This window comes from Nicotiana sylvestris, chromosome 8, assembly GCF_000393655.2.
Source record: "Nicotiana sylvestris chromosome 8, ASM39365v2, whole genome shotgun sequence".
Taxonomy (NCBI): Eukaryota; Viridiplantae; Streptophyta; class Magnoliopsida; order Solanales; family Solanaceae; genus Nicotiana; species Nicotiana sylvestris.
In genome coordinates, this window is record NC_091064.1 from 120,650,709 (window position 1) to 120,673,504 (window position 22,796).

Consider the following 22,796-nt stretch of genomic DNA (forward strand, 5'->3'; position numbering starts at 1 on the left):
CAACTTCAGAGTCAGACTAAAACTCCGAGCATAACTGAACCGGGGAACACTCGACATGCTGAAACAGCACCAGAGAGACCAAACGGAGATGGCTCGGGGACTAACCCCACAATTATGAGGATGCTCGAGGAACTCACCAAGAGAATCAAGTTCAGGGAGAAGAAGATCGAGGATAATGACAAAAAAGCGGAGACTTATAACTCATGTGTTGATCAAATACCGGGGGCACCCCCTATCTGTCACGCCCCAAAAACCAAGGGGCGCGACCGGCGCTCGACCGGGTAACCCCAGTCAAGCGGACCTGGGTGCCTTTCCTATCCCACGTGTTACCCCGCGTTTTCATTATTCATTAACCAAGTGAAATAGCCATTTATGATTTAAACACATTCTTACGAGATTTACATAATATACATGGTTACTTAGCGTGGTTTACAAGTTACACTGCCCAAATACAAAATACATAAGTACATAACCCACATTTCCTGTCTACGGAGCCTCTAGGGATACAAAAGAGTGTTACAATACCTACCGGTAACAAGGCTCCGGCTATACCATACGCAAATACCAAAATAAGATTTCTGGGAGGAAAAGCGGCATGAGCCACGCAAGGCCCCGAGAGGGAAAAAGGGCTCACCAATACAGCTGACGGAAAGTGAAGGAGTACTACTGTTGGTAGACTGGAGTACCTGCTTTAGAACCACCTACAATCATAACACGAATGTAGCGCCCCCAGCAAAAGCGATGTCAGTACATTTGAATTGTACTGGTATGTATGAACAAACTTTACCCCAAGTAAAATCAAGAAATACACAGGTAACAAACAGTAATAGAATCAACAATCCAATGCACATGAAAGGAACAACTAAAGCCAAACAAGTTCCACAATCTCTCCTTTTCCTCTTTCAACATTATTTCATCACATTAATGGTTTCACAACTTTCACATATTTTCATTTCAATAGTGATTTCGATCACTTTTCTACCCTTATTACCTCGGCCACCCTTATTACCTCGGCCACCCTTATCACCACAACCCACACCTTATAACTTCGTGTTGCGGCCCGCAACCCGATCCCACCGGACAATCAAATTTCACACAACAACAACAATAATTCACATAGAATTTTCATAACATCAATACCATTTCCATCATATGCAACAGCCCGTATAATTTAAGTCACAATGATAATTGCCCGCGACAAGTCACGTATGATATTACCACAGTTGTTTCAATAGCATCAATTACGATTTCTTTCCATCATTTGTTACACAGTTCTTACCACATGAACACATTCACACACACACACACTTGGTTTGTTTTCATTTACTTACACCATTATCTCGCAAGACTTAACCAACAACGTTCAAAGCATATTAATCACAAGAATCATCATTTCAAGGAAGCATAAGTTCATATCAACAATTCATACATTTGGGCCCAAGACACCATATATGTCACCAAGCAGTAATTCATGTACAAGGTGTTGTCGTAATCGTTCAAGTCATTTACGTCATTTCACAATACCATCTTTCATTACTTACCACGCAGGGTTTTAGCCATTATACACATTCCCACATTTGGACACATTAACGTTCTTTCATTCGTTAACACATACTCCCATATCGTCATCCTCAAGCATTTACAAGCTTAGCACATAATAAGGTAGGCACATCAAATCACTTTTCACAATCACATATAACACGGTGGTGTGGAAATCAACTAAGACAATCAATACACATATTTTCATACAAAGTACACATACCTTATGCTCGTCACAACAAGGGGATTATACAAGAGTTAAAGTTATACATACCTCAAAGAGCTTTTCCTTAAGTTACTACAACGTTCCAGAAATTCTAGCAATGTCAATCTACTTCGAGACATAACAAAATTGAACACAAATTAGGAAGATATTCATAATTCTAGCTCATTCGAGCATTTTATCAAACACCATATGTGCGTTAAATCTTTATGGTCCTTTTATAGAGAATTTCATCAACCCACAACCCATAATTTACCATCTTTAGCTCAACAATGTTTCTACAACCTTTGACAACACATGCAAGCAAAATAACAACTCCAATACCCACAAACATTCTTTATAATTTTTCATCTTTAGCTAGATTCAAAATTAAAGGTTAGGGTATAGAATCTTACCTCAAGGATGAAGGCCTAGTGTGGTTTTCCTTGTTAATCCTTTAAGATTTGAGCAAGAGTTATAGAAGAATTGATGAGGGATACTTTCTCACTCTAGGGCACTCTCTCACTCTAAAAATATCTGATTTTTGCTCAAGAAATGGCCCCTTGAATCTATTTGACGAAATAAGGTCGTTTTATAACAAAAACCCCGATTTTTGCACAGCCGCGCCGCATGGGGCGGTGTGGTAATGAAAAATGTGTTTAGAAACGAAACTGGAGGTGCTCTGATAATTTACACAGTCGCGCCGCATGGGGTGGTGCATGGGGTTGCGCGGTAGTGTAAAATTCTGTGCTGCTTTTGGTAATTTGGTCATAACTTTTGGTAGGAGTGTACGAATGACAAACGGTTTGAAGCGTTGGAAACTAGACTCAAAGACCTTTTATTTTATAGGTTTTGCATCACACAAATCCTTATATAACTGGAGATATGGTTGTCCAAAGTGAGTTCTTGTGCGCACTCATTTGCAACTTTCGTCTCTTATGAAATTTTCCAACTTGGCTTAGACTTAAGCCTCTCCTTAGACCCCAATTCACTTCTACTATGACTTATACACTTATTAACATATCCAATTGATATCCATAATCTCCTTAATCCTCATTTGCACGCAAGATAAAATATTTGGCCTACCTTGGCACCACGAATCTTAAATTACTAAGCAAAATTTTCTGGGGCTTTACACTATCTTAGAAGGACTACATTCTAAAACGTTCGTGAAAAGACCCTTCCCCCTAGTGCGGCTCCGAAGCCAATTCCCAGGAAGTTTCGTATGCTCGAGATTCCCAAGTATAATGGGACGACCGATCCGAATGAACACATCACCTCGTATACATGCGCCATTAAAGGAAACAAATTGGAAGATGACGAAATTGAATTTGTACTGCTGAAGAAGTTCGGGGAGACTCTATCCAAGGGTGCCTCGATATGGTATCATAATTTATCCCCTAATTCTATTTATCTGTTTGCTATGCTTGCAAATTCTTTTGTAAAAGCACACGCCGGAGCCATTAAAATTGCAACGAGAAAGTCGGACCTTTTCAAAGTAAGGCAAAAAGAAAACGAGATGCTCAAGGAATTCGTATCTCGGTTATAAGCGGAGAGAATGGATTTGCCTCCGGTCACCGATGACTGGGCCGTTCAAGATTTCACTCAAGGTCTCAACATTCGGAGTTCTATAGCTTCGCATCAGTTGAAGCAAAGTTTGCTCGAGTACCCGGCTGTCACTTGGGCTGATGTGCATAGTCGGTACCCATCAAAGATTAGAGTCGAAGATGATCAACTGAGGACTCATTCAGGGTCCATTTATCCTAGCAGGAATGTGGATAGGATCAAAGGGGAAGTCGATCGAGAGCCGAGGTCGAATAGAAATCGATATCAACCGTACAACGGAGACCATAGAGGCAAGGGGTCTGGGCGAAGCTTCACACAAAATGAGAGGAGAAATGATCGAGGTCAAAATTCACGAGGGCCTGATGCCGAGGAAGATCACGTTAAATATCCAAAATCTGAATAAAGGTACGACCCCATTCCGATTCTCTATATTTTTTTGACTAAACACTTGCAGGCTATCAACAAGGATCGGCACGAAGCTTTGAATCTTAAAGCACGCGTTTCACTCTTTTTTCCTTGGACCGATTTTTGTCCCAAATGGGTTTTTCCAATAATGTTTTTAACGAGGCAACCATTGTTCGTGCTGACTTGGGGCAGTTCAACGGTATCCGAGGTTCCCTGAGGTAAACCTTGAAATCTGGGAGGCATTACCCTCGAATGTCCGCTTTGTTGCAAGAAAGTTACTTCATGACAACGGGGCCTCGATAGGAAAATGTTGTAAGGATCGAACGGTCAGATGAGTCGTGCCCATATAGGTTACTCGAGCCCTAACGTCAAACATGCGCCCATGTATAATCGTCTATTGAGATAAGTATTTTTCCTTACCGATATCTCATGCTTCTAGAAAATTTTTCTATTTCATACTCTTGATTTATTGTGTAAACAGGCTTAAGGGTCGAACAACATGGAAGTTCAAACTGCTAACATTTCGAGACCATAAGACCTTATAGGCGATCTTTGATTTTACGGGCCACGACCACCCAACTCGGGGACTGATTCTATGGTCAAGCTCGAAGTGAAACGAAAGATAGGCCCAAAGGGCAAGTTCCAAACTAAAAAGGCCACGGTCAAGTTATCGCAGATTGGGGGCATCCGAAATCTGTAACAAATACAAAAGCCCAAGGGCTATCTTAACCCGAGTTCGAGCAAACTCTCATTTGGGGACTATCTACGAAGCCTAAGGGCTAACTTTACTTCGAGTTTGAGCAAATACTCACTCAATCATAAAATCCCAAGGGCTATCTTAACCCAAGTGCGAGCATACCTCGAACGCTCACGGATTGCCTACTCGAGCTATCCAAGTTCGAAACCATAAGACCTCAAGGAGGCACCCCCCGATATATAGGCCAAGGCCATCATACTCGGGGACTAACCTTTCGGATAAGTTCGGAAGGCTATCAGGAAACAAGTCCAAGAGACATATCCGAAGGCTACAGCCGTATTAAAAGGCTACGACCATATTAAAAGGCTACGGTCATGTAAAAGGCTATGGACGAAATAATGCGACACAGAGAAGTCCGACTTCCGCTATAAATTAAAGGCCTTCAAATACTTCAAAAAATCGGTTAAACTTGGCTACCCTCGGCAAAAGCAAAAAGGGCTTCGATAAAATCAGCCCTCAAATAATTTAAAGGCTTCGATAACATCAGCCTTCGAAAAAGCCTTAAGAGGCATTAACACGAACGGGTTCTGATCTATTAAACCCTCGATAAACCCAACGGGTACAAAAAATACATGCTAAGGCATAAAGAAATTTTCAATAAGCCTTTTAACCAAAAAGAGGGAAAAATTATAGCCGCTTTAGAGGCTGAATCGGCCCGATATAAAAGAGCCTAAGGGCCAACCTAAAAGAGCCTAACAACCGAAATAAAAGATCCTAAGGGCCAATATAAAGAAGCCTAAGGGCTAACTCTATTTCGGGCTCAAGTAAGTCCTCACTCGATCATAAAAGCCGAAGGGCTTTCTTAACCCGAGTTCGAGTGAACCCTCACTCGGGGACTATCCATAAAGCCTAAGGGCTAACTTCATTTCGAGTTCGAGCAAATCCTCACTCGACTATAAAGCCTAAGGGCTATTTTCATTTCAAGTTCGAGCAAGTACTCCCTCGACTGCTAAGCCAAAGGGCTACCCGAGTTCGAGAAAATTCTCACTCAAGGACTATCTTTCGAGCCCAAGGGCCACCTTGTCTCAAGTTCGAGCATGTCCTCACTTGGCCATAAAGCCTAAAGGCTATTTTCATTTCAAGTTCAAGTGTGCACTCACCCAACTATCAAGCCCCAGGGCTACCTTACCTCATCGATTGTTGAACCTAAGAGCTACTCAAACTCAAGTTCAAATGATCATTCGGGGACTATTTATTAGAAGCGTTCGAGGGCAGAACTTATTATCGGTCATTACCATCTCAAACTTTGGTCATTCAAAGGGAATTTTATGTTAAGGTGCTTTGACCCGCGCAAAAGGGTAACAGATTCAGAAGTCATGGAAGGAAAATGGGCTCTGTATAAACCTTTTTACGAGAAGTTATAGGTCATGATCGAGAGTTCCTCGCAAGGGCCGATCAACCTCGAAAGCAAAAAATTACTAAGAGCACGAAACCTAAGCAGCACGGTCCTTATTGGCAGGAGTGTCTTCGTCCTCAGAATCTTCCCCGCCGCCGGACTCGCTAAAGATTCTCGAAGTTTTCCTCGGGAAAAGACAGCTTCCAAGCTTTCATTTCCTCAGTCGTTTGCATCACGATGGTGATGTCGTGACAAATCGGGGTAAAAATCAAGGACTCAATTCGTTTCTTGTCGTTATACTCTAAGAAACGCGGGGACTATCTGTATATGGTAGAAATTGGGGCTACCCGATTTATAGGCTCGAGAGATCGTCCAAAGCCCGAGTCCAGGTAAGGTCGAGTTCGAGCTCGAGGGACCAGATCCGAGTTCGAAGACAGAATGCAATGCCCGGAGATAGGAGTACGAGGAATACTGAAGCCGAGTATGTTCGACCCCGAAATAGTACCGTTATGGATTTGTAACAGAATGAGCTAGATTCCTGCCACATCTCCAAGATCATGGTACAAATCCCGAAATAGGATCGTACGATTCCGTACTAGGTAGTTAGACAGCTGTATCAAGAATATTCCTTATTGTAAATAGAAAGATACCTTATTTAGGGTTCCCCTATTATATAAAGGGGACCCCAATCATTTTGTAATATCATATAATCATTGAGAAAAGAATATACTCTCTACTTTTCTCCTAATGTTTATCAGAATTGTCCTTTACATTTATTGTTCTTAATCCATCTCGAGGTCACTGAGCTCGAGGTCACTACTACTGAGTAACATTGGTTTGATTCACTTGTTTCTTTCATTTCTACTTCATATTTCTTGATTATTAAATGGTATTGAACTAAATCACGTATTTTTAAAACCACAAATCAAATTTAATTGTTACTCGTATTTTCGAGGTAAACACTACTATGAATATTAAAGTTCAGCACAATACTTGACCTTTCTAGGAACAATAGTCTCTATAAAGTTTTTTCAACAGTATAATTAAAAGATACAAAAGAAAATGATTATATAAATAGTAATTACAAAATACGTACATTCATCTTACTTTTATACTTGGCTAGTGTATGATCATCCGTTACTTGATTGGCTTCTCGCAGACATAGACACACAGTGTATTGTTTCACCTCCCAACTTTCATTAATCTGCAATCAATAATAATGATGCTCGCATAGTGTTCCATTTACTACTTACTAGTACATTTGACACATTGATACTTTCTTTAGTTTCTTTATATCTTATTTCATTTGATTTAAGTATTATATTTATAAATAGTTTTACTTTTTGTACGTGATCTTATATTCACATTTTGTCTTGCCTGTCCCACCGGAATTTTGGTGCTTCACATGCATGACAGAATACTCTTACCCACCCCACTAATCATTATCTTAACGAATAATCTAGCAAGTAATAAAAAACAGAAAGAATAAGAAACTATATACATTTAATTAATTAAGAGGACGAGGAATAATGATTAAACAACTCCATACAACCCAAAAGTTCCTTTGCATTCTTACTTTCAACAAATACTCCTCTAAAATTGTCACGACCCGGATTTTCCACCCTCGGGAGTCGTGATGGTGCCTACTCGTGAAAGCTAGGCAAGCTGCGTAATATAGAATCCCTAACTCTTTTATTTAGCCTTTTTTTAATAATTTAAATCAACATATGATTAACAATGAAATATCACGATAAATAAATACATGCGGAAGACTTAATCTGATAACTTAGCCAAAACCAGAACGGCAATACCAACATACTTCTCTACCCGGAATCCGGTGTCACAATATCACAGACTGTCTACGAATACTACATACAAATGTCTGAAAAGAAAAGTACAATCTGTCTCGGAAGTAATGAAAACAGAATACATATAAAGATAGAAGAGAACGTCGGGCCTGCGGACGCCTGCAGGACTACCTCGGGATCTCTAACTGGACTGAAGGCAACCACCCAATGCTACGGTCCAAAAGTTGCCGCTCCGGGATCTGCACATAGTGCAGAGTGTAGTATCAGCACAACCGACCCCATGTGCTAGTAAGTGTCTGGCCTAACCCCGCCGAAATAGTGACGAGGCTAGGACCAGACTACCAAATAAACCCATGCAGTTATATAATATGCAGCGGAAAATAAAACAGGAATAAACAAGTAAGGATGGGAGGAGGAACATGTTGTGGGGGAATATCAGTACCAACAGTAAATTAAGAGAAAAGCACAAGAACAATTTAGAATGTACAGCAAAACAATAAGGAACTCGTAACCAATCTATGAACACTTCGTATTATCAATTGTTGCGGCGCGCAACCCGATCCCAAAACATAATAACTCTGTTGCGGCGTGCAACCCGATCCATATCATTTATCACTATTGCGGCGTGCAACCCGATCCAATTATATTATTATTGCGGCGTGCAACTCGATCCAAATATAATACTGCGGCGTGCAACCCGATCCAAATATAATATTGTTGCGGCGTGCAACCTGATCCAAATATAATATTGTTGCGGCGTGCAACCCGATTCAAATATACAGTCCAACACCAATCACAACAAGAGTCCCGACAAGGGATCAATAAAGAAACAACACTATCCCGGCAAGGGAATCGACGTATAAGTAAATACGTCCCGGTAAGGAAAAAATCAGCTATAACCAAACTTGCTCCAACTTCTAACTACCTCAACTAGCACAAATACTCAATCATAAGTAATTTTTACGAGGATAATCATAATCCTTGTTCAACACAGAGAATCAACAACGTAGGCATCCGTAGTATTTATTCAGAATAAAACAATTTCAATTTAAGACTCACGGTCATGCTCGACACCAACGTATAGATACTCGTCACCATGCCTATACATCGTACTCAACAAGTAACATGTAGCAAATAGGACTGAACTCCTAATCCCTCAAGCTAAGGTTAGACCAAACACTTACCTCGAACTTTCACGGCCAACTCAAGCCTCAAACACCGCTTTTCCTTTTGAATTTGGCTCCAAATCAATTGTATCTAGTCCAAATTTATTTAAGAACATCAATAAATGCTAAAGAATTCATACCCAATGCTCAATTATAGGTTTTCTATCATTTTTCCCAAAAAGTTAAAATTGACTCCGGGCCCGCTTGATCAAAATGCGAGGTTCGGACCAAAACCCGATCACCCATTCACCCACGAGCCCGAATATATAATTAGTTCCAAAATTCGACCCCAAAACGAGGTCTAAATCCTAATTATACAAAAATCCCTAACTCTACCCAAATCTCTAATTTTCTACACTTAAGAACATGATTTAAGTCTAGAAATCTAATGGGTGTTAATGAAAATTGAAGAAAATGAGTCTAAGGTTACATACCTATGAATTTGTAGTGAAGTTCTCTTTCAAAAATCGCCCAATTTGGAGTTTGGAAGAAGAAGTTATGAAATTTTAGTTAAGATCTGTTTTTGCTTCTGTTTTAAAATCACTGGACAGACCTTCGTCGCGTTCGCGATGGGTCTGTCGCGTTCGCAATGGGTCAGGCCAATTAACCATCGCGTTCGCATTCATCGGCTCGCGTTCGCGGAGCTTTGACTCTTTGAGCCTTCGTGTTCGCGGGCCAGTGGCCGCGTTCGCGTAGCACAAAATTTCCTTCCCCTGCCCAGGCCCAAAGGCCTTCGCGTTCGCGATAGCAGGTCTGCGTTCGCAAAGGGAAACACCCCCAAAGCTTCGCGTTCGTGTCCTGTGTCTCGCATTCGCGTAGAAGGAGATTTCCTTCAGCCTGACTAACCCTTCACGTTCGTGAGAGTCCTTCCGCGAACGCGAAGAAGAACATACCATAACACCAGAAACTGAAAAACCTACAACTTTTATGAGTTCAAAAACCTTCCGAGACCTACCCAGAACTCACTCGAGCCCTCGGGGCTCCAAACCAAACATGCATACTAACTCAAAAATATCATATGAACTTATCCATGTGATCAAATCGCCAAAATAACCTCTTAAACAACGAATTTAGCATAGAAATCTAAGAAAAATCTCAAAACTTTCAAAGTATGAATTTTCACAACTACGGGTCCGAATCACCTCAAACGACTTCCGTTTCTTACCAAATTTCACAGACTTATCTTAAATCACATATAAGACTTGTACCGGGCTTCGGAACCAGAATACGGGCCCGATACCATCAAATCCTAAATGCATTTCATTTCCAAAACTCATAAAAATTTCTAGAAAATAATTTTTTTAAAAAATTTATTTCTCGGGCTTGGGACCTCGGAATTCGATTCTGGGCATATTCCCAAGTCCCATATTTTTCTACGGACTCTTCGGGACCTTCAAATTACGGGTCCGGGTCCTTTTACCCAAAATATTGACCGAAGTCAACTTAAATCTATTTTACAGTCAAAATTCATCATTTTTCATAGATTTTGGCTTTCCGGATACGCGACCGAACTGCGCACGCAAATTGAGATGGTACTGAAAGAGGTTTTTAAGGTTTCGGAACGTAGAATTTATTTTAAAAATAAGTGATGATCTTTTGGGTCATCACAAAAATATGCATAAATGAATGAATACAAAATATTATAAGTTTGTGGTCGGCACTCCAAATGTATCTTTTTAGTAATCCCATGATGTGTTTGCTGTTTGCATGAAGAAAAGGAAAAAATTATTAATTCAATTTTTAGAAATAACTATTGTTTAATGGCTATTAACTTCCTCTAGCTACCATGTACATAATTACTTTCCGTAGCTAGCTTTCAGTTGTTATAGTAATGTATTTGAGCTACTGTATTCATGAATACAGTAGCAAAAGTCGGCTAAAAATAGGGCAGGCCAGCTGTCAGCCGTTGTATTCACATGTATTCATGAATGCAACTCTCAAGTTGTTTAATAACGAAAAACTACTAATTTAACGGGATACACTCCTAATATAACTCACCTAAATCAATTATAACACACAATATTATCAATCCAATTAATTAGAAGATTTATCACACACTAAACACCAAAAAACAGAGAATTCTTCATAGTTTCAATCCCTCTTTTTTCTGATACAGTTCAAGTTTTTCTTTTTCTGACATGAGGTTCTGCTCGGAATTGATGCAAGTATCTATAGAAATATTTTGAAATTCGATTGTTCTGTAAATGAATACATCATGTATTTATGTCGGATGCAATCTGTAATAGTAACCTACTGCCGGCATATTTCATAATAAAACTAATGCTTGTATTATGTTGTATCAAACAGTTGTGTTCAATGTATTCAAGTTTATTTTGGTATTCAAAATATTTTATTTATTTCGAATACATGGTATTACTTCTTTATTGAGTATATTTCATTGGTTGTATTCATTGATTTTTTATTTGTACTGAGAGTACTTTACTGTATTGTTGTTTTAAATACATATGGATATAGGTTTAAAATATAGATGAATACAGTTAGACTGAATGCTTAACTAATTGATGAATAAAATCATGATAGAACTAACAATGTATTTACAAATATTGTTGTAAGAACTCAAATACATATAAATACATCTAAATACAACAGTAAAATATCACTGTACAAAATAAAAATCAGTGTATGCATTATCAAATATAGATAAATACATCTAAATACAAGAAGAGAAAACCACTGTAGAAATTAAAAATCAATGTATGCGGACTCGAATACATATAAATACATCTACAATTAGGGTCATTGCATATTTTTGTTCTCCTTTCGGCTTCAATGGTTGCTGATGAACCTGCAAATACAGGTTTTTCTTGAGTAATTTACAAATCGAAAGATGGCCCTTCGAAATTGAGTGCTTTAGTGGGTATTCTGCAGAAAACCTAATAATGGTGGATATTTAAAAAAAATCATTGAAGAGAAAAAGAAGAAGCTTTAACCGACCTAAAATCCAAAAACTTTAGTGGTAACTGGTGAAAATCTATGTTGATGATTTATGACTTGCACAATTTCATAGTTCTTGACAGAAGCAAGAAATCTGAATCAGAAGGGAAAAATTTGGTGTCACGCCTCCACGTCCTGTGGAATTGGGAAAGAACAATTTTGAAAAGGATGTTAAGAAAACTTGCAGGAAATCATGGAAAAGCTCACTATTTTCATGGATGAAGAGTAGTGATAACCATGGAAATCATGAAAAAGCTCACCATTTGTCGGAGGAAACCAGTTTTCTGGTTCATATAGGAAAGCATGAGAGAGAGATCGTGAAGAGAGAAATAAGATACTATGCGTGATTTTGGGAGAGAATAAACTGAAAAAATGAGAGCAAAAAAATATTAGACAACGTATTTAATGGCTTAACAGTAGAAAGTGACCATAAATATATATTTTGCTATAAAAACAAAAAGATAGCTATAGAAAATAATATTTTAAAAGAATTTTTATTTATAATAAATACGGTGTAAAGCTTTTCCATATGAGGTAAAATTTCCTTCATTATATTCCACTAAGGGACCACAAGTTCTACAACTATGTTCTTCATCCACATACAATCTATTGGATTCCCAACCCGATCCAACTTTATCACAATGCTTGCCTTACATGCATTTTTTTCCTCTTAAAATTTTAACAAAATAAAATGGGTTAAATTTCACATTAGAACAACAGAGCTCCTACTTTTTAATTTTATAGCTCATATTTCAATTTACAATCAACTAACCCAAAATAATAGGCTAAGATTCAACATCCAACTCCAATAGGTTCTCAAAATTACTATTTAATTTTTTTTTTGAAAAGATTCTCAAGCTTTTAAGTTAATTTTCGAATCAGTAACCGTGACTCAAATATTAGTTCAACAAACCAAATCCATTTGGATGGTGAAAATTAGATTTTTAACAAGTTTAAATATGTGGATTTAAATTCCGAATTTGATTTTGTGAGAATTTTGGAGTGGGTGTTATTTAAACTTGTTAGAAATAGTATAAGGAGGTTGTATATAAATTTTGAAGTCATTTAATGGAGATTTGGACTGGTTTTGAACAAGAATTACAACTGAAAATCATGGAAGAAGTTCGTCTACAAACGCTTGTATAAATGCGTATAAAAGTGTATAAGATGTATTTATACACTCATATACACTATTATACAAAAAACTGACTTCGTCTTCTTCCTTGCGTCTTTTCTGAAATTTAACTCAAATCTACTCTAAATCACTTCAAATTTAAATTTTGAACTCCTTTTGATATTTTCAATCAATTGGAACAACACCCAATCCAAAAAACTAACAAACTAAAAAAAAAATCATTTTCGAAAGCAAAGCTTTGAATGGTCTTCAATCGTGGACTTCTACTCTTCAATTTTCTTACATTGCAACCAGGTGACACAAGAGGAGAAGCAGAAAATATACGGGCCCTTAAAGCATATGTAGAAGATGTGAGAAAAAGAGAGAGTGAAAGCAATGGTTGTGAGAATACAAATTTAATTCCATAACTTTTAGAAGCAATGGTTGTAAGAACACATATTTTGAATTTGTTAGTGCTTTCAAAATATGTACAATATGGGCTAGGTCGGGTAAAACTTAAAAACATGGGCCATTTTTTGTTATGGTGTGAAGTCATGTGTATTTTCTTGCGATTCTTTCAATAAAATTCTCTATTTCAAAATTAAAAACAAATAGAGGTATTTAATTTGTGATTTAATTTTTTTTTCTCACGGGATAAGTGAGTATTCTTTCTTTTGGTACAATTATTAGTTCAATATTCGGAAGCCAATGTTAATCATAAAGCTCATTATGATCAACGCTCCATGTAATAAGAAACTCAATTCAAAACTGATGAGACCTTCTACCACACGCTGGATAAGTTGATATCCAATTCTGTGTTTATGCCTTATACATATTGACGTGAAAAAGGAAATAGGACTTCTTAAAATGTCAGTGTAGGTCATCACTTGATTTACAAGTAAATTCTATGTTCCGGGGTCTTAAAAGCCTCCTTTTATCTCACCTCGATTTGCGTGCACAATCCGAATATATATCTGGATCGCTTTTATGTGAAAATTTGATGAAAATGCTAATTGGATTTCTACTATGTTCTTTCGTAGATGGCGAGAACACGCACTTCTTCATCCATTGACCAGCAGCCCGAGCCCCCAGCAGCAGCTCCCACGAGGAGCAGAGGGTGAAGCCGAGGCCGTGCTAGAGGGCTAGGACGAGGCCGTGCTAGGGGGAGAGGACGAGGCCGTGCTAGAGGGCGAGGGCGAGGCCATGCTAGAGGCCGAGGCAGGGGCAGAGCTTAGTCCAGAGCAGCAGCACCAATGACGGAGCCTCGGGTAGAGTTTGATGATGAGGTTCCGGCCCAGACAGTTTCAGTGGACCCAGCTCAGGTCCCAGAGGGGTTCATTGCTACCCCAGTACTCCAGGATGCTCTGGTCCGTCTAGTGGGCCTTATGGAGAGTGTCACCCGGGCAGGCTTACTTCTTGTATCACCAGCCGTCTCTCAGGCTGGAGAAGGAGCACAGACTCCCGCTATTCGCACTCCGGAGCAGATGGCTCCCCAGTTTCAGACTCCAGCAGCTCAGCCAGTTGGAGCAGTTCAGCCGGGTGTGGTAGCTCAGACCGGTGATGGAGCAGCTATGTCTGCAAATGCTTTGTGGAGATTGGACAGGTTCACCAAGCTGTTCACTACTACTTATGGTTGTACATTTTCAGAGGATCCCCAGGATTACTTAGACAGTTGTCATGAGGTTCTTCGAAACATGGGGTAGTGGAGACCAATGGGGTCGACTTTGCTGTTTTTCGTCTGTCAGGTTCCGCCAAGACTTGATGGAGGGATTATTGTTTGGCTAGGCCAGTTGGGTCGCCTGCCTTGACTTGAGATCAGTTCTCTTAGCTATTTCTGGAGAAGTTTCTTCCTGTCACTCAGAGAGAGGACTATCGGAGGCAGTTTGAGCGTCTCCAGCAGGGTTCTATGACCGTCACTCAGTACGAGACCAGATTCATTGCTTTGGCCCGTCATGCTCTTATCATACTCCCCACCGAGAGAAAGAGGGTGAGGAGATTCGTTGAGGGGCTCACTCAGCCGATTCGATTGCATATGGCTAAGGAGACTGGAAGCGAGATTTTTTTTCAGGATGCAGCCAATGTGGCCAGGAGAGTTGAGATGGTTCTATCACAGGGTAGTGGTCAGGGGTCTGACAAGAGGCCCCATCATTCAGGTAGGTTTAGTGGTGCCTCATCTAGAGGCAGAGATTCTTTTGGTAGGGGCCATCCTCTCAGGCCGTTTCATTCAGCACTTTAGACTTTTTATGGTGGTTCAGGTGGCCGTGGTTCTCATATGTAGTATTCTGATCAGCAGTCCTACCGTGCACCATCAGCTCCTATCAGAGCACCTCTTATTCAGAGCTATTCTCATTATCATCCGACCCGCCAGGTTCAGTCTCAGTTCCCTCAGCCACAACACTCAGGTGGATGCTTTGAGTGCGGTGAGTATGGTCATATCCGGAGGGCTTGTCCGACATTAGTGGGTGTTCAGTCGCAGCAGCAGGGTTCCCGTGCTATGGTTCGGGCATCAGGTGTTCCACCGCCCGTTCTGCCAGCTAGGGGTGGGGGTAGAGGTGCTAGAGGTGGAGGTAGAGGTATTACAGGTGGAGGTCAGGCCGCTAGAGGTAGAGACCAGCCAACAGGAGGCCGTCCCAGGGACGTAGCTCAGAGTGGTGGGGCCTAGCCCCGATGTTATGCTCTTTAAGACAGGCCCGAGGCTGAGGCCTCCGATGCAGTTATCACAGGTACCGTTCTGGTCTGTAATAGAGATGCTTTAGTTCCATTTGATCCAGGGTCTACATACTCCTATGTGTCATCTTATTTTGCCCCGTATCTGGTCATGCCTAGTGATTCTTTGAGTGCTCTTGTATATGTGTCTACACCGATGGGTGATTCTAGTGTGGTGGATCATGTCCATCGTTCATGTATAGTTGTGATTGGGGGTTTTGAGACCCGAGTAGATCTGTTAATTTTGGATATGGTTGATTTTGATGTCAGATTTGGGATGGACTGGTTATCACGTTACCACGCTATCTTGGATTGTCATGCCAAGACTGTAATCTTAGCTTTGCCGGGTTTACCTCGTTTAGAGTGGAGAGGGACTCTTGATCATTCTATCTGTAGGGTTATCTCATATATGAAGGCTCGGCGTATGGTCGAGAAGGGTAGTTTGGCCTATTTGGCATATGTTCGTGATTCTAGTGTCGAGGTTCCTTATATGGATTCTGTGCCTATTGTTCGTGAGTTTCCTGAGGTATTTCTTTCAGATCTGCCGGGTATGCCACCCAACAGGAATATTGACTTCTGCATTGATTTGGCTCCGGGCACTCAACCCATTTCTATCCCACCGTATCGTATGGCCCCCCAGAGTTGAAAGAATTGAAAGAACAGTTGCAAGACTTGCTTGATAAGGGCTTCATTAGGCCTAGTGTCTCACCTTGGGGTGCACCGGTATTGTTTGACAAGAAGAAACTCCGGATCTCTGTAGCTGATGTGGGTTTAGGCCAGTCCTTGACTGCCGCAATCTTCTTAGGATCCACCTGAATACCCTCTGGTGATACAACATGACCCAAGAACGCAACCGAACTCAACCAAAACTCACACTTCGAAAACTTGGCATACAACTGACTATCCCTTAGAGTCTGAAGAACAACTTGAAGATGTTGCTCGTGCTACTCCCGACTGCGGGAATAAATCAAAATATCATCAATGAAGACTATCACGAATGAATCCAAGTAAGGCTTGAATACTCGGTTCATCAAATCCATAAAAGTTGCTGCGGCATTTGTCAACCCAAATGATATCACCAAGAACTCATAATGCCGGTACCGAGTGCGGAAAACTGTCTTAGAGACATCGGATGCCCTAATCCGCAACTAATGGTAACCAGATCTCAAGTCAATCTTCGAAAACACCTTGGCACCTTGAAGTGAAATTGAATTTAAGTTGACTTCGGTCAATATTTTGGGTAAACGGACCCGGACCCATAATTTAACGGTCTCGAGGGTCCGTAGAAAAATATGGGACTTGGGTATATGCCCGAAGTTGGATTTCAAGATCCCAAGCCCGAGAAATGAATTTTTGAAGAAAATTATTTAACTGAAATTTTAAGAGTTTTTGAAAATTTGAATGTATTTGAAATTGATGGTATTGAGTCCGTATCTTGGTTCCTGAGCCCGGTACAGATCTTATATGGTATTTAGGTTGAGCTTGTAAAATTTGGTAAGAAACGGACTTGAAATGACGTGAATCGGACCCTAGGTTATTAAAATGTGAACTTAAGAGTTCTTGAGATTATTCTTTGATTTTAATGCTAAATTCGTTGTTAAATGTGTTAATTTGGCGATTTGTCTGCATGAGTAAGTCCATATGATGTTTTTGAGTTAGTATGCATGTTTGGTTTGGAGCCCCGAGGGCTCAGGTGAGTTTCGGATAGGTTTCGGAATGTTTTTACACTAAGAAAAATTGCAGGTTTTGTTGTCTCAGGTGCTTAGTGATTTTGTTCTTCGTGTTCACGTGGCCTCTCTCGCGAACGCGTAAGGCAAGCTCCTCAGGTGTCAGATTTTTTCATCGCGAACGCGAAGCTTGGGAGGGGAGGGGGGTTACCGTTCGCGAACGCGGACCTGCTGTCGCGAACTCGAAAGCCTTTTTGGCCGGGACTGGGGGAAGGGATTTTTGTTCTACGCGAATGCGGCTACTCGACCATGAACGCGAAGGCCATCTAGGCCTGACCCATCGCGAACGCGATGAAGGCCTGCCTAGTCATTTTAAAACAGACTCCAACGCGAACAGAACTCATTTTTCTAAATATTTTCGAACTTCCAAGGCCTAGAGGCGATTTTCTTCACGCAAATTCATCCCCAAAGTGTTAATCAATTCTAAACTTTACTCTTTCAATTACCCAATGTTTTTCATCACTTTTTAATCAAAAATCAAGAGTTTTCATGATAGAAATTAGGAATTTGGGTAGAGTTAGGGCTTTTTGAATAATTGGAATTTAGACCTCATTTTGGGGTCGGATTTTGAAACTAGTTGCATATTTGGGCTCGTGGGTGAATGAGTGATCGGGTTTTGGTTCGAACCTCGAGTTTTGACCAAGCGGGCCCGGAGTCGATTTTTGACTTTTGGGGGAAAATGGTAGAAAATCTATAATTTAGCATTGGGTATGAATTACTTAGCATTTATTGATGTTGTTAAATTAATTTGGACTGGATACAAGTAATTTGGAGGCGAATTCTAAAGGAAAAGCGGTGTTTGAGGCTTGAGTTGGCCGTGGAAATTCGAGGTAAGTGTTTGGCCTAACCTTAGCTTGAGGGAATAGGTATCGTGTTTTATTTGCTATGTGTTAGTGTAGTGTATGACATATAGGTGTGGTGACGAGTATCTATACGTCGTTGTCAAGCATGCCCGAGAGTCTTAAATTGAAATTGTCTTGTTCTTAATAAGTACTACAAAAGCCTAAGTTGTTGATTCTCGGTGTTGGGTAAGAATTATGATTATTCTCGAGGTATTTGTTTATGGTTAAGTATTGGTTCTAGTTGAGGATTCTTTTGTGTAGTTAAATGTTGGAAAAAGTTTGGTTATAGCTGATTCCCTTGCCGGGACATATTTACTTCTTACTGTTGGTTCCCTTGCCGGGATGTGTTTATTCCCATTGTTGATTCCCTTGGCGGGATATTATTGTTTCCTTATTATTCCCTTGCTGGAATTCTTTTGTGGTTGGTGTTGAATTGTATATTGGGATCGGGTTGCACGCCGCAATAATATTACATGGGATCAGGTTGCACGCCGCAACAGTGATATATGATTGGATCGGGTTGCACGCCGCAACAATGATATATGATTGGATCGGGTTGCACGCCGCAACAGTGTTATATGATTTGGATTGGATTGCGCGCCGCAACAATAAATAATAAAAGTGGATATTGATTGTTATTGTCTTCTTATTCTTACTGATGCAAACCTTAAAATGTTCTTTATGTTTTTCTCCTAAGTTACTGTTGTTACTTGATATTCCCCCGCAACATGTTCCCCTTCCATCTTTAACTGCTAGTTTCCGTTATTATTGTTTGTATATGCTTTAACGACAAGCAATGGAGTCGGTTAGTAGGTCTATTTGGTAGTCTCGTCCTAGCCTCGTCACTACTTCGCCGAGGTTAGGCTTGACACATACCAGCAGACGAGATCGGTTGTGTTGATACTACACTCTGCACTGTGTGCAGATCTCGGTACTGGAGCATACAGACCTTAGCTAGGGGTTGCTGCCTTCAGTCCATCAGGAGACCCGAGGTAGACTTGCAGGCGTCCGCAGACCTTGGCGTCCCCTCCCTATCTAGTTTCTTTCTGTTCTTTTATATTCCAAAGACTGACATGTACTTTCTTGTTCGGACTTTATTTGTAGTTTTCTTAGATAGTCCGTGAGATTGTGACACCAGTTCTGGGTGGTTTATATTACAGATTTGTATCGGTATTAGCTTAAAATGTTACATTTTATTCTTCCGCTTTAATATTTTTGCTGTTTATAAAATGTTAATTTACAACTATTAAGGGATTAAAAATAAAAAGGGTAAAGTAATTGAAATCATTGGCTTGCCTAGCTTTCACTAGTAGGCGCCATCACGACTTCCGAGGTTGGAAAATCCGGATCGTGACAGTCAGTTTGACGGATCAGATGATACTAAATGGTAACTATATTAACCACCAAAGGTTGTAGCGAGAAAAATCAATCTTTCACCTTTAATTAGAGGTTTTAAATTTGAGTCATGTGAATGAAGTGTTATTACATTTTTTTTTATTAAGTTTGGGAGTATGCGTTGTATTCTACTAGACTTTGCTAGACTTCCATAGTCCATTGGGACATCAAGTTCAGAGTTCTGAAACTATCAGTTTGCATCTGAGTACCAAAATTATCAATAACTAACTTATTTAACAGAACAATTTTCTTCTATTAAATCTAAATTTATATCTATATCTATATCTATATTTATATCTATATATAAAAGAGGGACCTAGGAGAGGTGACTTGGCGCTCTCTAAAGCCAAGAAAGCCTTTTATCTTTTATCTCAATTTTTTGGAATTTTTCCACTATTTCTTCAATTTTGTGATATACACCTCCTAAACAACCCAAAAGACACCTCTTAATTTTGAAATTCAACCGTTTCTTAAACTGAACAACTAACGCATATTAATGTCCTGTTTAGACTATTTCCATATTCGATGTATCCCTCATTTTATCCATGTATAATAACCCCTCTATTGTTTAATGTTATAAATTGCTCTCTATTAAATGAATGTAATTTTACTATCTATATCTATATTATATTAAAAAGAGAACAGTGAAGCATGAGGTTAAGCCAAGTGGCGTATTGAGAAAATAAGACATAATCTAGAAAATAAATCTAATCTATATATCTATATTTATATTTATATCTATATCTATATCTATATCTATATCTATATCATATATATAGATCCAATCATCAATTTTCCTTCTATATTAGCTTAAACCATGGAAGTAAAAAATAATTAAAAATTTATAATAATAAAATAATAAAAATATTAGAAAGATGTAGATTGGGATAACTATGACTATTTGTAATCTAGGCAAGTTAAAATATAAATAAAGTAAATAAATTTATTTAAGATATTAAGGATTGATGACATCGAAAATTGAAAAACAATTCAAGTAGCACATTTTTTTACATAAAATACAAAAAATATTTTAAAAAGTCACTTGGCTTAACATTACGTAAAGTTAATATGTATTAGTTTTAAAAGATATTAATTAACATTATTTAAAATTAATACGTACTCACTATTTTGGTGGTGGATTTGATTGGAGAAATAAAGAAAAATCCCACATTCAAAGGGAATGATTATCGATATTTATGATAAATAATATTGATAATTTTTATCAGATTCTTTAATTGGTATATTAATTTCTTAACAAAAAATGAACCTTACCAATACCATAATTACAGGGCAATTGAAAAGCTAATTGTATTTATCCATATTTAGCTCCTAGCAGGTTTTTAAATCTTAAAAATGCCTTAATTATCGGGCAATTCAAATTCAATAATATCTTTTTTGACTGTTTCTTAACCAAATATCTCATTTAATTTCGAATGGGAACATAATTATCATGCAAAATTTATACATAAACTAAAACTGTGTGTAATTACGTTACCATAAAGGACTAATATTATATGACAAAGAATATTCATATAATATTATTCCTTATGTAGAAATTAGGATATTTACAGTTTAAATATTACCATATAAGGGATAATATTATATGCCAAACAATATTCGTGACTTTTATCATATTGATATATTAAATTATTAACTAAAAAATAAAGTTTATATTTTAAATTTAAAGCTAATCATACTTATTTGTAATTAGCATTTAGTAGGCCTTTAAACATTAGCAGTATCGTAATTATAGGGTAATTCAAACACAATGACATATTTTTTTAAATGAATTATTTCTTAGCCGTTTGTTTAAATTAGAATGGAAAGGTAAATATCATTTAAATTTATACATAACTATATATGGATATATGGGTCTAAAATTATCATAAAGAAATAACATTATATGACAAAGAATATAGATTCCTTATATGAAAATTAGAATATTGCAATTCAAATATATGTCACGACCCGGATTTCCCACCCTCAGGAGTCGTGATGGCGCCTACTAATGAGAGCTAGGCAAACCAACCCTTAACTATCTAATTCCTTACCAAATTACTTCCTTTTAACAATTACGAACAATAACATAAAAATAGCAGAACTTTAAATAATTAAGCGGAAGATAACCATGAAATATCTTAAGGCTACGTCTATTACAACTTTTAAAATCTCAAATACCCCAAAACCTGGTGTCACAGTGTCACAGACTGTCTAAGAGTTTCTACATACAAGGTCTGAAGAAATGCAATACACTGTTTCTGAACAAAGGAAATGAAATAGGAAATAGAGATAGGGGGAGACGTCAGGGCTGTGTACGCCTACAGGTCTACCTTGGGTCTCCGAGTGGACTGAAGGAAGCCCTCCAACTACTGTCCGAAAGCTGCTCCGGGATCTGCATACAGTGCAGAGTGTAGTATCAGCACAACCGACCCCATGTGCTGGTAAGTGCCTGACCTAACCTCGGCGAGGTAGTAATGAGACTAGGACCAGACTCCAGATAAACTTGTGCAGTTATATAACATATGGCGGAAAAGTAACAAGTAATAAGCAATTAAAGCCGGGGAAGGGGAACATGCTTCGGGGGTAGCTGACAAAACAAAATAACAAGGAAGCTAACAATATAACTTCTAACACAGATAAAGAGAAGTAAAGACAGCTTTCACTTTCAGTTTCCATCTTGTTGCAGGCGTGCAACCCGATCCCATTTCTCATATCTTGTGGTAGGCGTGCAACCCGATCCCATTTCTAATATCTTGTGGTAGGCGTACCACCCGCTCCCATTTCATAATATCTTGTGGTAGGCGTACCACCCGCTCCCATTTCATTATCTTGTGGTAGGCGTACCACCCGCTCCTATTTCATAATATCTTGTGGTAGGCGTACCACCCGCTCCCATTTCATAATATCTTGTGGTAGGCGTACCACCCGCTCCCATTTCATAATATCTTGTGGTAGGCGTACCACCCGCTCCCATTTCATAATATCTTGTGGTAAGCGTACCACCCGCTCCCATTTCATAATATCTTGTGGTAGGCGTACCACCCGCTCCCATTTCATAATATCTTGTCGTAGGCGTACCACCCGCTCCCTTTACAGTTCATCACACAATCACAAGAAATCTTGGCAAGGGAACATAAGTGATATAATAACTTCCCGGCAAGGGAACAAAAGCAATATAAAAATTTCCCGGCAAGGGAGAATCAGCTATAACCAATCTCACTTAGCAGGTACTCAGTTCAATTAATGGAAATGCTCAATCATAGAAGATCATTAATTAA